Source organism: Leopardus geoffroyi, chromosome C3 (genome assembly GCF_018350155.1).
Source record: "Leopardus geoffroyi isolate Oge1 chromosome C3, O.geoffroyi_Oge1_pat1.0, whole genome shotgun sequence".
Taxonomy (NCBI): Eukaryota; Metazoa; Chordata; class Mammalia; order Carnivora; family Felidae; genus Leopardus; species Leopardus geoffroyi.
Window position 1 is genome coordinate 79,386,951 of NC_059338.1, and position 15,252 is coordinate 79,402,202.

The following is a 15,252-nucleotide window of genomic DNA, read 5'->3' on the forward strand; positions in this document are numbered from 1 at the left end:
GCCACGGCCACGCGTTGCTCAACCGGCTTAACTTTCTAGAACCTAGAGGCCCTCTGCAATCTGAAGGGCCTGCCAGCCCTCCCCAAGTGGGGAACGTTAACACCTGGCTCCGGGCAATGTTAAGAGGGTAAAGCTAGTTGTTAACATGTGGAACGTTGCATTTCAGTGAGGCGGTGACTGCAGCCCCACACTTCACTGAGCAATCCTCAACCCATGAGGGCATCTTGCTGATCTGCCTGGGGCCACTGGCCTGCGGCCTAATAGCTAATTAACTGGCAAACCCCTCCAGGAGCCAGGTGCTTTCTACACAGATGGGCCTGAGTGTCTCTCTGAGCCCTAACGTGGGGCCTCCTGTCATACTGTCACTTGGCTGGGGCTGACCCTGTACTTAGACTTGAGGTCCTGGGTGGAGGCATCTCCTGCCCAGTGTTTTTATGTCTTTGCTTCTTGTGCTGACACGGAACATCAGTGACCTTGAACACCAAACCAGGCTGCTGGGGTAGAATCCCATCTGGTCCTGCCACGCCTGGCTGCCAGGTTCCCACATGGAACCAGGAGTCCAGGCCTCCCCTGGCTCCCTCCCTGTCGGCATCTTTCTTTTGCCCCCACGGGGTTTTGACGGTGTGTCTGCCTTCTTCCACTAGCCCCTGAATTCCTTGAGTGCAGGGAGGGGTGGAGCCTCACTCACGCTGCGCCTGAGGCTCCCCTCCCTGTTTTACACATGTTTATGCGGGTTTTACGCATAAGGACCTTGCAATCGCAAGAAGTTGGCTGAACTCGGCAATTCCCCAAGTATCCGGTACGCACCCCGTGTGGTGCTGGGCCTGGAGAAACGGGGATGAGGGCAGTTGGCGGTGAGCTCCCTGAAGGGACAGCCTTGCCGAACCTGCCACACGACACGGTGCCTGTCTTGTAACCCCCCGCCCTGCCTGCTCCCTCTACCAAACCAGCCCCTCTGTACGGATGCGGCCCACGCATGGCGCACCGCTGTGGGGCGCCTCCGGGGACCCCGGACCGGGACACACGCCTGCTCTGCCTCTCAGGTCACCTGTATTATGGCGGAGAAGGAGGGCAGGTAGAAGCCACCCCATAGGGGGTCCTGTGGCATTCCACCGTTCCGCCATGCGCGGCAGGGATCATGGGTGGCTGGCCGCGGGACTGGGTCTATGTGAACCGACCGTTGACCGCTGGGCAGCGCTTGTGATCCATGAGAGAACGGCACGCAGGTTGACTTCCTGAACGCTCCCAGTACCTCCGTGGGATAGCTGTGATCCCGTGGTGTCTGTTCCCTAGGGCACCGCCTGACGATGCCTGGCACGTTTTGGCAGGGTCAGTGCTGCCGGCATCAGGTAAGTGGAGGCCAGGATGCTGTTCGACATCCTACAGCACCCAGGGAAGCCCCCTGCCCTCCGCTAACACACCCGGCAAAGAACGGGTCTGGCCAGAACTTCCATAGTGCTGAGATGCAGAACCCTTCTGGAAAGTGGAAACAGGAGCCTCAAGTCGGGGTCGCTAGCCCGGATCACACAGGGGTGCACGGCTGCCTTGGTTTCACCCCTGCTCTCGCTGATGCCGGCCCCGGCTCCCCCTCCTCCACACCTGCTGCGTGAGCCACGGTTCGGCTTCCATGCAGCACAGTGGCAGTTTTAGGGACATGTTCTCAAACCGCCTTTGTTTCCTGGCAGTTACCGCAGGAGGGAAAGGGAGATAACGAACCACCAAAGCTGGGGGAAGTGAGGGGCTCACCCTCCCTGCCCCTGTCACCCAGTTCCCCACTGGGAACAGGCAGAGCCGATACTGTGACCCTGGCCACAACCCAGGGGCTCCAAATTCTGAGCCTCTCCTCCTGCAGGGGCTCCTCCCGTCCATGGTCTGTGTGCTTTCATGGAGACCCCTCTGTGGTCCGCCGTCTGTCTGTCGCCTGCCTCTGCCATCAGGCTTGGAGCTTCCCCGAACCCTCCGGAGTCTGTCCAAGCCAGTGGCTCCTCGTGCTGCTCACGGCCGGCCTTGCCCCTGGCTGGCTCTGTCTCCTCCTGTGGGTCTCAGCTAATGGCGGACCACGGACATTGACCACCTGTGGGAAGTGACGCGCCCGGCCCCTCTGTCACACCGGCCGCTCCATTTTCTCGGCAGTCCCCACCACTGATGGTTGCTGTATTCGGGTCTTTGTCACATGGCTCCCCCAGAGAAGGTAAACTCCGCGAGGGTTCTGTTGGGTTTTGCACCTGCCTGAATTCCAGGGCCTGGAACAGGCCGGTAACATTTTATTGAATAAATGACTGAAGGAGAGAATGCACTCAGTGTCTCCTTCACAGGAAATGCTTGGTAATTTTTTTTTAGGTTGCCACAAAGCTCATGCCTTCTGACAATCGGTCCAAGCCTCTTCTACTCCTCTGTGTGAAGCTGGTGGGGGGGAAATCTCCACTTTGGCATGTTTCTGCCTGCCTGTGCTTCCCCTTGTCAATCTTTCTCACCATTTCCTTTGTGCCTTCCTGGGGTTCCCTGTGGACAGTGGGTATTTTCACAAGTTGCCTAAGGAAGCAACTATCTAGTGCGGAGTTCCTTTTTTTGTTTAGAAACGGCCCTGATGTTCTCGAGAGCTCTGACAACTACATGGAGCGAGGTTTCTAAATGAGGGCTGGGTTGGGGCAGCTCATCACCAGCCCTGGACACTGGCCCTTGGCTCTGCTTGGGGACCAGCCGTGTGATTCTGGGAAAGTCACTGGACACTCAGCTCTGGCGTCTCTGTGAAGCGTGGTGGGGGGGTCGGCTGGGGCTCTCAGAGGGTCGCCCCAGTACAGTCATCTGGTGTTCCCAGCTCCAGTAGGGAAGTCCTGCCACTAAGTCCTTAGCCCCCATGTGACTGAGTTTTCCCACTACAACTCACATACTATGAATAGGGAGTTATATATCATCATCATCATCATCATCATCATCATCATCATGATTATTATTTGAATTTTAACCCATCAGAAAGTTGAAATTGGCACACATGCCCATCACCTGGATCCAGCAAACGTTAACATTTTTCCACGTTTGCTTTCGGCCTCTCTCGTTTTCTTTTTTTTTTCTTTTTTTTTTTAAAAAAAATTTTTTTTTCAACGTTTATTTATTTTTGGGACAGAGAGAGACAGAGCACGAACGGGGGAGGGGCAGAAAGAGAGGGAGACACAGAACCGGAAACAGGCTCCAGGCTCTGAGCCATCAGCCCAGAACCTGACGCGGGGCTCGAACTCACGGACCGCGAGATCGTGACCTGGCTGAAGTCGGACGCTTAACCGACTGCGCCACCCAGGTGCCCCCTCTCTCGTTTTCTTCTTTCTTTATATTTATCTGCTTTTGTATTTTCTTTTTCTTTTTCTTTTAGCGAACCACTTGAAAGTTGCAGACATTATGACACTTGACCTCCAAATACAGCAGGGAGTATCTCCCAAGAACCAGCACGTTTTTCTCACATAACCACATCACTATCAAACCCAAGGAAATGAACACTGACACAATATTATCTACAATGCAGTGTCTATGTGAATACCCTCCCTCCCCCGCCACCTCCGTCCCAAGAATGTTCTTTCAAGGTCTTTTCCATCCATCCAGGACCCAGCCAAGCCTCACATACTGCGCTCAGTCACCGTGTTTTCTTAGTCAATTTTAATCTAGAACCTGGTGGGGAGGGGGGGGTGCAGGGGGGGGGTGGGAAGCTAACTACATTGCATTGCCTTTCTCACTGCTTCTGGTCATGGCACAGCAAAGGGGCTGCATGTCTTGCCCCGGAAGGCTGATGGGTAGCTACTTTCTGGAGTAGGCATTGGTGGCTACTATTTCAAAAGTCTGCCAATTAAACAGAAGCTCTGGTCCAGGGCCCATTTGCAGGGACAGAAAAGAAGCAGCAATCACTGGGAAGCTGGGAAACCAGGAAAGGAGAAGCTGCAGGCCTGAGCCCCAGCCTCCTCGGACCCAGTGGGCTCCAGGGATGCGTGAGAACAGCCTCTCAGCCTCCTCTGCCTTTTAATTAGAGAAAAAGGTGCCGGCCTCGGAAAGCCTGCGCACGGCCCAGGCCCTAGAATCGAGCTGCATATGTTCCCAAGTGCTTTGAAATGATGGTGATGATGATGTTGATGATGATGATAATAATAATAATAATGCCACTGTCTTCCCTATCCTTACAGAGAGAAGCCTGCTCAGAGAGGTTACTGAAAACAGGAACCTGACCTTCTGCAAGTCCCACGCCTTCCTCATTTCTAGCAGAGGAAGTGTGTGGCTGCTTTAGCAACCACTGTTCTTGATAGCTTGGACTTCTCTACACCCGCGGAGGCCTGGCCACCTGCTCGCTCTGCGGGAGCAGCGGCAGCTGATGGAGAGGCGGTGACGGTGCTCCTGGCAGTCGCTCCGTAGCTGCTCCCAGGGGAGACCATGCCCAGCTTCTGAAGGTATCTTAGGGGACAGGGCAGGGGCTGGGCGGGGAGAAACCTCAGACTCCTCAGATGCACAACTGGTGGGGCGCTGACTTTCTGGAGACACAAGAGTGCTCTGCGGAAACAGGGAGAGTGAGGCCGACACCTAACACAGTGCCCGGCACCTGGCAGCCGTTTGGTGGGCATGTGATATAGAATTACAGACGGCAAGAGGGGCTGGGGATCTTGGGCCGGGGACATTCCTGCCGGAGGGCATTTTCTGGCTAAGGGCCAGCAGCCTGGCACATAGCAGGCTTCTTACTAAGGGCAACTGATGCTTGCCTTCAGTCTTCGAGCTGTATGACCTTAAACCTCTCCAGGCCTTCGTTTTCTCCGCTGTAAAGTGGGAATAATGGTACCCAACATGGGGCATGTTAAATGAGCTAACATATGCAAAGTGCCCAGGCCAGTTTGAGACGCAGAGTAGGTTTTCAATAAATGCAAACGACGTGGAGTCATGACACACAAAGATGACGGGGCCCAGGTAGGCTGACTGCTCACCAAGGTGCTTCTAAGGGCTTGGGTGCGTGGATCTTTGGGAAGATGCCAATGATAACCGATAACAATCAGAGTAGGTGGCGTGTGTATGGGGGCAGGGGTGTGATTAAGGAAAAACAATTATGTGAGGTATATAACATCTAAAAACACAGAATGTTAGAATTAGATTTTGGAGCGCTAGAATTCCCCGAGGAAAGCGGCACATTCCGTATTCTTTTAGGCGCCAACACATCCAGAGAGCCTAATGCCAGATGACTTGGGCTTTGGCCTCAGATCCTACATCGGGACCATGCGCGTGGGGGCGAAGGAATGGCGTCCACCGTACTGAGTGACCGGGGAGGGGCACTGCATGAAAAGCTATTTTCCTACGGTCCTCAGAACAATCCCGCAAGATTATGATTATCACTTGCTTTTGACAAATGAGACAAGGCTCAGAGAGGTTGAGTAATTCGTACAAGTCACACAGCTGGCAAGAGGCTGTAAGGGCTCCAAGGGCTGAGGTGGGGAAGAAGAGGGTCCCAGCTACAGCAGGTGTACGAAGGACCAAAGTGTGTACTATGGCAGGTGTTCTTTGTTTTAAGAGATATGTATCCCAAAGTCTGCAAATTGGCATTCTGTGGTTTGCTATGAGACGCTGAGCTGCAAACCTATAAGGCGGGCTATGGGGCTTTCAAACCTGGGCAGCTAAGCCCTCATCAAAGTTCTGGCAAAATCCTTTGCAAATGACTTTCTCTAGTTAGGAGAATGCTATTCAAGCGTGCTTAAGGTGTTCTGGAAGTATAACGAGAACAATGTTAAAAACCCACTTAACAGACTAGAAATCTATTTAGACTTCTGTGCTTTAAACAGATCTAGACTCAGGGCAGGAAAGGGTTCCATGGAAGACCGCTGACTGAATCAGCCATACCTACGTCAACATTCCGGGGCCGGCCACCCATGAGCTGTGTGACTCCGAACCAGTCACTTTGCCTCTCTGAGTCTTACTTTCCTCCTCATAAAAAGAAGCCCTGCATGTTTGTAAGAAGTCTAAATTATAGGCCCTCTAAGGACTAAGTAGGAGCACCCGAGCAGGATACTCCTTGATGTCTCTGAATGCTGATTTCTGCATCTTTCTCCAGGTGATTAACTGAAACAGACACGGGTAGGTTTGAATTGCAGCAAACTGAAATCATTTCTCTAAAACAGAAAGGGAAAAAAAAAAAAACCCAACTTCACCACTCTTGAGTTTTGAGAGCTGGCAGCGTATTTCCGAGGGGAGGGTGTCTTTTTTAAAGACTTAGGAAGCATCCACTGCGGTGAACCCTAATCAGTTTCCTGCATTAATAGATGCTGCTGGTTTTTTAAGTTTTCCTTTGACATTCAGGAAGAACTTCTTTCCCCCGGCTCCGAGAGAGGCTAAGAGCTGAAAATTCTCATTAAGGCTTTCCGGCAAGTCAGGCAAGACCAGCGGGCTGAGGGTGGGCCCTGGGTGTACCTCTAGCCATCCCTCCAGCCCTCCCTCCCCTTAATAAATATGCATCAAGGCCACACCATGTGACCGACTTCCTCCCTCTCCCCTCCCCAGGCGTCCGAAGAAGTAAGTACTGGGTCCAACCACTTCCTCCCATCTGAGAACCGCCAAGGGAGGGGGCTTATTTCATTATGGTAACTGAGCTACAGACAGAAACTTGTCAAACAGCTTTGCAAAGTCATACTTTTCCTCCCTGGCGCCCTCCAGGCAACAGGGTCCGTGGCTGGAGTGCTTGGGGTGCGGCAGGGGAGGGGGAGGCGGAATGACCCAAAGAGCGTTAGAAGAAAGTGGGAAAAGTACAGCCCCTCCCACCTGTACCTTGCCAGGCACTTTACAGACAATACTTTCGGTCACTCACCCAAATGGAGCAAAAGCACTTACTCTGTGCCAGGCACCTGGTAGGTAAAGGTCTTTTAATCGAGGAATGTACTAGACGTGGGTCCTGCTCTCAGGAAGTCCACAGCCTGAGGCAGGGGTGCCTAACACGCACTTAAAGAAACAAATAGGGAATGGTGTGTGTGCCGCGAAGGGAACAGAGCCCAGGACAAAGAGTGCAGGTAGACCAGTGGTTCGGTTGAATGCTCACATTACCCTGGGCGGTGGCCGGGCCTGTCCCCAATGTATGGACCTGCCAGCTTCCCCACTCCTCCCCCCGCCCCCAGCCAAGGCCTCCGAGTCACGGGGACAATCGCTTAGGACTTAACACCCTCTGAATGCAAACTCCAAGCACCCAGAGCATCAGGACCCAATTCTTGGGGTCGGCTCTATCAACACACCTATGGGTCCACCTACAGAATACCTATTACATACGTGCCTCCCGCACGTCAAAAGGTAATAGCATCACGACCTCCTCACAAAAAAAGGATGCATTCAGCTATATGCGACCCTCCGTCCATTCCCTCATGCCTCCGAGCACACCTCTAAGAGCCCTGCTCGGGAGCCAGATGCCTGGATTCAAATCCTACCTCCACCCCTTACAAACGGACCTCTGACAGTTCTAGAAATGCTCAGGCTTCAGTTTCCCTAGTTCTACGAAGCGCGGCGTGGCGGTGATGCGTCCTACGTAGACCGGTCGTGGGGGTCCGGTGGGTATGTGTAAAACCCGTCCTCGGCACACGGTAGGCTCCGGATTTTCTCCGGTTGCCATACACTCAGCCCATGAGGAAACAGCACGGATCTGTGAGGAACACGGAGCCCTCCCTCTGGTCTACCTGCTATTTACAGGGGAGCAAGCCGATACCCGAAGAAGGAAGGTGGTTCACCCCACGTCTCCGAGAGGTTAGCGGGCCCGTTGTGGGTTCCAAAGCCATAACGTACGGGAAATAAACATGAGAAAAAACTAGGGAGGAGAAATGGGTTAATGCTCCCTCTGCCCATGCTGGAGTCACCCCACCCGTCCAAACGATTCTAACGCAAAGTCGCCAAGTTCCCCTCGGTACCTCAGGGCTCGGAGCAGGGGGGCAGAGGTGTGAGGGAAGGGACCGACAGCCGGCTCTTCCGGGAGAAGCAGTGGCTTCGCAATGGTCGGAAGCAAGGGGCCTTGAAGGACACAGGCAGGGGACGTGCCGACTCCCAGACCTGTGTGCCTTCTCTGGTCTCCCGGCAATCCTAGCTCTTAGGGTGTTTGTTAGCTGATTTAAAAGTGTATAGTGCTGGGACGAGGGTGGTGGAAGGAATCAGGGTTGGTAGTAAAAAGAATCAGGGTTTGGGGCACCTGGGTGGCTCAGTCGGTTATGCATCCGACTTCGGCTCAGGTCACGATCTCGCGGTCCGTGGGTTCGAGCCCCGCGTCGGGCTCTGTGCTGACAGCTCGGAGCCTGGAACCTGCTGTGGATTCTGTGTCTCCCTCTCTCTCTGCCCCTTCCCCCGCTCACGCTCTGTCTCTCTCTCTCTCAAAAATAAGTAAACATTGGGGAAAAAAAAAAAAAGAATCAGGGTTTGAAAGCTGGCCCGGCCACTGAATGAGCTGTGTGCCCCTGAGCACCTTACTCAACCTCTCTGAGACTCTGTTTCCTCATCTGTACGACGTACGGTGGGCTCTTTGGGGTATCAGATGAGTCACTGTACTTCAAACACTGGATTCAGACCCTCCATGTAGGGGGTGGTCATCATCGAGATCAGTGTCTCTTCTTTGAAAGCAACAGAGACGTCTTTGGGTAGCTGTTCCGGATTCGGGTGATTGTCGGCAGAAAGTCGATTCCTTCCACCGGTGCCTGGAACCAGTGCATCCTGGCTTGTGAGGGCCCACTGTGCACACCTCTTCCTAACTCCGCGTCCGGGGAGGTCACCTTACAAGCCGGAAATCAGCCATGGTGGGAATATTTACACCCCAGAGGTGAGCAACCCTTACAGATTAGAATCGTCCTCCCTCTGCCCATCACTGATTGTTAAACATTTACTACCACACCACTAATTCTCTCTCTCTCTCTCTCTCTCTCTCTCTCTCTCTCTCCTGGGCACACTGTCCCTCTACTCTCCACCTATTCTGTTCTGTTTTATGGAGTAGCTTCTGTGTTCCAGCCACGGGTAAAATCAGATCTGGCCATCGTCTTTACAGCACGTAGGGTCATTGTTGAACAATCACACAAGTAACTGTTACAATTATAATCCACTTAAAGGGCAATGCAGGATTCCTGAGGAGGTTTTAAAAAAACAAACAAAAAAAAGAGTAGCTCAGTGTTTCTCATCCCTAGAAGCACATGCAAATATCCTGGGGTTTCTGGAGAAAGACCAGTGCCCACGCCCCACTAGAGGAAACGTCTAAGAACCCCCGAGGGTAGGACCCCCGCATCTGTGTTGTGACGAGTGATCCACAGCGAGGGGCGAAGGCCCTGGAGCAGGTGGCTCAGCATATGCAAATGATGTCGTTAGCAAAATACCAATTTCCAGCTTGTTCGATAAGTTTATGAGCCACCCCGTTGATTGGTGTGTGTGAATAAAAAGCAAAACGAAGTCCTGCTGTGCAATGTGGTATATAGTAAGAGAGTCGCCAGCTTCACCTCCCTGGGCCCCCGTGTCCAGGCGACCTTTAGCATCTGTACGCGAGTCTGCAGCCACCCCCCCTCCTTCTACGGAAACGTGCATTTCCCAAGTATCTGTATTTGGAAGGAAAAGAAAAAGCCTATCCATATTTACTGTTTCTCCGTTCTGCGTAATTGTTACGCAAAATAATTATCTTTACGACAGACTTTTCTCAGTGTTTATGATGTCAGCTAATGGGTTTTATATATTTATAACGGTCCTGTATACTGGCGGCCTCTGTGTATAAAAAGCTGATGGAGAAAAGAAACAAACGGTGGGGAGACTTTCTTCTTTTTATTCAATGCGATGCTAAAGCCACGTGGGGATTGGCTCTTTGCCTATCTCTCCATGCCGGACCCCACATCACACGGACCACACTTCCTCGCTCGTGAAGCATTTACTGTTGGCAGAGGCCAGCCACACAGACCCCAGGATGTGTGCCGCCCGTGATACCTCCTCTCTCAAATTCTTACTTGTGAAAACCCAGCAAGGCAGATGTGGCTGTTAGGTCCGTTGTTAAAATAAAAACGAGCGATGGAAAGAGGCTTAGTGACGTAATACGGGTGAGGCTGAAATTTGCTTCAGCACCAACTGGCCCCGAATCTGGCTTCTTCCCATGACATCCTAACATGTTATCCTAGTCTTAGGGTGGAGCTGAGGCTCTCTGTCGGCCTGAGAATACAGAGGATCCCTTTCTGGGCACACAAGTGCAGAAGGAGCCAGAACACAGGCTCAGGGACACGTGGGTCAGGCAGAATGGTGGACAGAGTGCTGGACAGGGAGTTCTGGTCCCTGTCCAAACTTCCTAGGTGACTCTGAGCAAGTTGCTTGCCCTCTCTGAGCCTTTTCTTTGTGATATGAGGGCACTGAACTGCCACTTTTCAATTGGTGCTTTGCGATATCCTGAGATTCGGTTGTCCCATCAAGAGAGTGGAGGGGTAAGAGTGCTGAACCCTGAATCCCCAACCAGCAGCTTGCTTTTATCTATTTTACATATTAAGCTTCTGGGGAAGCTCTTTTTTTTTTAAGTTTATTTATTTTGAGACACAGAGAGAGAGAGAGAGAGAGCGAGCGAGCAGGGAAGGGGCAGAGAGAGAATTCCAATCCACGCTGACAGCATAGAGCGTGACAAGGGGCTCTATCCCACAAACTGTGAAAACATGACCTGCGACGAAATCAAGAATCAGATGCCCAACCGACTGGGCCACCCAGGCGCCCCTGGGGAAACTCTTAAAATGGGATTCAACCAACAGGTTTGGAGTATCCAGGATGAGAGGATCCTGAGGTCTCCTCCAAGTGGCCATTTAAAGGCTCTGGTTTTGAGTTAGGCAGGAGGAGGAAGAGGGAGCACTCGAGCACCTTTCTGAGCTGGCTGCCTGTCCTGGCCAGTGTCCCAGGAGCCAAGGCCATACCACAGCCCTCCTCCGCCATGCAAGAAAGGAGAACAAGGTGGGGTTGGGGGATAGGGAGGACAGGCTGTGGCTGCACCTGCCCTGAGAGGAGAGCAGGGAACAATGTGGGTCACAGCACAGGTGCACCTGTCGAGTGAGGTCAGGATGTGGTGGGGTGCCCCCGGAAATCCTGCGAGATCCTTGGCAGGGAAACCAACCAATGCTAAGCCCCTGTTCCAGCTCTCGTTCCTGGTGCACAGCATCAGACCACAGGCAGCACCAAGCAAGCCCCAAGTCAACTGGGCGGGTACCAGGTCCCCGTCACAGTGGACGGACAATTGAGGCAACAGGGCCATGAGCCATTGTCTGTCCCAACACTTTCCCCACGGTATTTGAGAACGCTGAGGCCAAGGAGGAGAAGAGACCCGCTCGAGCTTGCAGTGAGTTAGCTGGCCACCCAATACCACCAAGGGATCTAGCTTTGGTAAGTCTTTAGCTGTTTGATTTACCAAACGTATCTCTGCTTTAGATATGATCTGTAATTTAACCCTCAAAACAACCCTGCAGGGCATATATTTGTCTCCCAAAGTTATAGATTTAAAACTCAAGGCTCAGAGAAATGCGGGAACTTGGCAAAGGACACACAGCCAGTAGGTTGGGAGCAGGAATCTGAACTCAGGCTTGCCTGCCTTGAAAACCCTTTCAGAGATTCCTTAGTCTTTCCCAGCTCCGCTTCTGATTATAAAAACAAGCCATGCCCGTGGGGGAAACACCTGGAGTTTTTAGAAAGGTGTAAATAAGAAATCGATAACGTTTACCTGAGAAAATCGCCACCCAGAGAGAGCCCTTGGAAGCATCTTGGAAATCATCTCCTTTCATATTTTTGTACACGTATTAGCAAATGTGTGTGAATTTTTTGCAACACCGGGCTAGTATAAGCACAGCTGGTGTTTCTTGTTTCTCGGTCCCCCCTCCCCTTACAGCATTTAACAGTTCTTTAAAATAATACTGTGAAAGGATGGAAAACGCTCCACATGACTCACTCTGGCTCTTGTGACCACCCAGGCCACCTAAGGGTGGTACTGAGACCTGAGCACACCTTAACTGCCTCTCTCTCCTGGATGATTCGCCCCTGCCAGATCCCCAGACACGGGCTCCCAAACATTGCCTCCTGACGTCCCAGAGACCCTTCTGGACCTCCCTGTCCCTTGTATTAAAGTTTCCCCCAGAAGTTTATGGTCCCAGAAGTTTACTTTGATGGCTTTCAAAAATCACTTTTCTGAGAACCAGAGGGCAGGAAAGCAAGACAGCGTTTCACGGAGGGTGAGAGCACAGCTTTTGGGATCTGGCAGACCTGGTTTGAAGCCCAGACTTCCCTCTTACGAGTCGTGTAGCCTTGGGCAAGTGAATTTATCTCACCTCTGGAGCAACCTGGGACATGGCGACTAGAAAATGCGGAGCAAAATCTGATCCGCCACGGTGGCGGTGGTGGCTCTGGTTACTTCTGCCGTCGTTGGGGTCAGGGTACAGCGGATGGTGACGCTCCCCACCGGTGGCATCACGCTTCCACGCCTTAGAAGCTGGTCATGCGAGTGGGTTTACGCTGTCACGCTTTGTGGGGGGATTTTCCAGGGTCAAAGGGCAGGCTGCATCCCTAAGTAGATTTTTATACTAACTAAACCTTGTCGATAAGGTTTTCCAGCTGTTTCTGGTTTTATAACAGAGTCCGGCCCCACCTTCCTTTGGCTGGGGCTCCTCAACTCTGTGCCCCCAGCGCCCAAGGTGGGGGGCGGGGCGGGGAGGGGTTCAGGCTACGGTCCTTTCCAACAGTGAGGCCCGGGCAATGGAAGCGCGAAGTGGGTAAAGTACAGAGAACTGTCCTGGGATGCCATCCGGGAATGGAAGGTTCTGAGAAGTCTGACGGCTGTATTTAAAAGATAATGCAGAATGCACAATGAAAGGATCCCTGATCTGGTCCAACAGCAACCTAGCCAGAGAAGGGTAGCTGGCGAGTGCCTCCCACACGACCGAGGGCAACTCCCTGCAGCCGTGTGACCTCTCCGTGCCGTGTGTCCGCACTGCCCAGAGGTCCTTGGGGATCTTTCTTCCTCCCCGTGCAGCAAGGCAGAGGCACGGCCGCTGGGAAAGGCCGTCGGTGCCGAAGTCAGGAGAGGTAGGTGTGCGTCCTGCATCCGGGCCCTGCATGCGTCTAGCTCCCGGAGTGTGGACAGGTGAGCTCACCAGCTGACCTCTGCCCCGAGAGGGTGGAAGAGGAAGTCTCCCCACAGCTCCCAGCCCCAGGGATGCTGGGAGATTAAATGCAGTGTGTCTGCTAACTGACCACCAGAAGGCAGAGCACAGAACAGCCTTCCCTTGACCCTGAAGAATATAAAGACAGGGTAAGGATTCTGTAATGGAGCTTGATAAGGGAAGTGATGATGGTTCTTTTATTAATAGTTCTTAAAAAGTCACGGAGTCTTGACTCCTAGAATTAAAAGGGGCTAAGTGCGGGGCGCCTAGGTGGCTCAGTGGGTTAAGTGTCTGACTCTTGATTTTGGCTCAGGTCATGATCTCAAAGTTCATGGGATCAAGCTCCGCCTTGGGCTCTGCCCTGATAGCTCGGAGCCTGCTTGGGATTCTTTCCCTCCTTTTCTCTCGGCCTCTTCCCTCCCCAGCCCCCACCCCCCTACCCCCCCCCCACACACTCTCTCTCTCTCTCCAAATAAATTAAAAAAAATAAACTTAAAAAAGGAGGGCTAAGTGGTTTGTCTTTGGAGACCATCTCTTTCACTCATCTCGCTTTCCAGAGGAGTCAACTGAGGCCCAAGTTCTCACAAAGAAAACAGCTTTGCTCTAAACACTAGGGGGAAGGTAAGAGGCAAATGCCAACTCTGATCCTTGACATCCCAAAGAAAAGGGAGAAAGAAACCAAACGTTCAGAGCTAATTTTAATTAACTCATTTCTCTTTTGCCCTTTCTTTATTGTTCCTGGAAGCAATTATGTGCCTCATACCCTCTCTCCCACCTCCAGCCCCTGCATAAAACTGTCACAGATTAAATCGGATTGCTCAGCCATTTCATTAGGGAGACTCTGGCTTTCGGTCTCTGGGGGCATTTTTACTCCGCTCAAATAAAAGCCTCTCTCAGATAAGTTAACTCCTTCCTGGAGACTACAGGAAGCCCACAAGAAGACCACTAAGGGCTGTTGAGACCTTCTGGGGTTTTCTGAACGGCGCGGGATATAGTGGGCTGGTGCACACGTGCACCTGCAAGACGGAAGAGACCAGAGCTGGAGGAGCAGGGCGGAGGGACTGTGTCAGACCTCTGGGACCTACCCGACCTTTCTCGTGTCACCACCCTGGGTATGTTTCTTTTCTTGGACGGACCTCAGTTTTCCCACCTGAGAAATGAGAGTTTCAAGTCTTTCTTTCTCCTGTCCTGGATCCCAAGAACCCCCTCCCCCCTGCCCCAAATTGCAAACGAATGCTTGAGAATTACAAAGTTGTCGGGAGGGAGTGAAGTCAGAGTTCACTTTGCTAGATGACAAGGTCTTTTCCCCACGACCGTTCTGGAATTGTGGTGTGAAGGAAGGAGACAGGGGGACATGGGGGCCGGGGGCTGCCACCAGAAAGGGGCTCCAAGGGAGAAGGTGGGGCGGCGGGAGGGAGCTGGGATGTCTGGTGGGCGGGAAATGGCACCCCAAGTGGGGTGGGGGAAGGGGAAAGGTACGACCCCTGGCGTTTAACTGGTGCTGGATGCCAAGTGTCTGGCTGTGGGGAACAGAATGGCACTGCTAGGGGGTCTGGTGACAGCATGCACTGCGACGTGGGGACACACATAGGAGAGACAGGGGCGAGGCTAGCCTACACGGGTCAGAGTCGACCTCTCCCCAGCCCGTCCTGAGAGCCTTCTCCAGGCCTCGGCCATGACAGCCAGGGAAGCTGGGGGTCTGAGATGGCTGATGGGCTCCAGGACAGCGCTCGGAGCAGGACAGAGGTGGCGGGGGCTCTGTGGGACGTCTTTGCACGGCACACGGGAGCGGGGTTTTGTGCGGGACAGGCCTCTCCTCCGAGCCGCAGGCTGCTTGCTTCGCTCCTTCCCTGGACATGTCTAAGGTGGGGCCTCAGAGGCAGGCCGAGTTCCCCGCCAGGTGGGTGGGATCCCAGGGGCCTGCCTTTCTCGGGGTGCTGACTCAGGGCCAGCACCGAGCTGCGGGGAATGAGGCTCCCAGCCGCTCCACTGGTGTGGTTTTTCGAGCACTTTTGAGGAGCACGTTTTCTTGAGTGCCTTCACTAGGCTTTAGGAGCTGGGGACTTAGACAACTGGTCCCTGCCTCCTGGAGCCAGGGGATGCTGTTAACATCTGCCTGGCTTGCGGGAAG

General features: G+C 53.1%; 2 protein-coding genes across 6 annotated transcripts in view; one reads left to right on the top strand and one right to left on the bottom strand.

Moving 5' to 3' along the window:
* TG (thyroglobulin) overlaps window positions 1-15,252 on the bottom strand; it is a 253,327-nt gene that overhangs the window by 58,029 nt on the left and 180,046 nt on the right. The window lies entirely within an intron of this gene.
* The window catches only part of SLA (Src like adaptor), an 89,416-nt gene that overhangs the window by 49,833 nt on the left and 24,331 nt on the right, over window positions 1-15,252 (top strand). For 2 of the 5 annotated variants that reach the window (XM_045453608.1, XM_045453605.1), the window contains exon 2: window positions 4,167-4,427. The gene's annotated coding sequence lies outside the window, so the exon portion shown is untranslated. Of the gene's footprint in view, window positions 1-4,166; window positions 4,428-11,023; window positions 11,356-14,124; window positions 14,234-15,252 lie in introns of those variants that run through there. The other 3 variants (XM_045453606.1, XM_045453609.1, XM_045453612.1) reach the window with 3 other exon arrangements.